Source organism: Lathamus discolor, chromosome 5 (assembly GCF_037157495.1).
Source record: "Lathamus discolor isolate bLatDis1 chromosome 5, bLatDis1.hap1, whole genome shotgun sequence".
In the NCBI taxonomy this organism is placed as follows: domain Eukaryota; kingdom Metazoa; phylum Chordata; class Aves; order Psittaciformes; family Psittacidae; genus Lathamus; species Lathamus discolor.
The window spans coordinates 69413403-69414514 of NC_088888.1; positions in this window are offsets into that span (position 1 = coordinate 69413403).

Genomic DNA, 1112 nt, shown 5'->3' on the forward strand with positions numbered 1-1112 from the left:
CTACTGCAGGACAGTGCCAGAGCACAGCAGTGTTCCTGATGAGTGCAGGCAGGAGGCAGAGACTGTTGCCCTCAATGATGCTGCACAGCAAAACTAAGTGCACAACTGGCCACTGCTGGCACTTGGAGAAGCTTGCATGTGGTTCTGAACTCAGCTCATCTTCCTCCTTTGTCTAATCTCTCCTGTATGCTGAGGTAAAGCCCTACAAATCTGATCTACAAAGCCCTGGTCATAGACCCCACCTATCTCCTGCTGGAGACTGAAGGTTGCTCCATTTGTACGAAAAATCAGGTCACTTCTATTGACTCTGGTGGCTTAATAAAACATGTAAATTGCAGGAACTCTCTGGAGGAGCTGTGTACACACCGCAGCATTTGATGAAGGGCTAAACGTTTGGGCGGCCGTATTAATCATAAAACAAATGGCACCACCTGCATTTTAGGGGCACTGCGATGTGCAGAGCTGCGGATATTGGGCAGGATATAACGCGAGTCCCGGCCCTGCCATCACGGGGCTCGCAAGGCTCCCACTGCAGCGGGGAGGCTGCAGCTCAGGGCGCGCTGGGACCCTCAGCGCCAGTAAAATCCTTGCGGGCTGAGGGATGCGAAGTCGCTTTGCTTCCCTTTGTGCCTGTAGAGGCGTTCTGCCCAGTCACCGAGCATCAGAGGAACAAAAAACCACCGCGGCGCGCCTGCTAAGAGACCCGCGCGGTAGCGTCAGGCACCGCAGTGTGATGGATGGGGGGGCCGCCTTCGCCCCAGTGACACACGAGGCCTCCGCTCAGCTCACGGCTATTTCAGCAGGGCGGGCTTCCACACCCCACCCAACTCGCGGAGCGCGGGCAGCAGCGCCGCACGCATTTCAGGCAGCGGCTGCCTACCCCCGGTGCCCCCCTCTAGCCCTGGGCCGGCGGGGGAGCAGCGGAGCCCCCGCAACGGTACAGCAGTCCCAGCCCTCCCCTCCCGGCCGCTTGCGCAGCCGCGCAGCGAAGGCTGAGGGAGCCGCTGGAGCCGCCCACCGCGGCAGGGCCGGGCCGGGCCGGGCCGAGCAGGGCAGGGCAGGGCAGGTGTGGGGCTGGGTGCTCGGCGGGGGATGCGGTGCCCGGGCGCAGC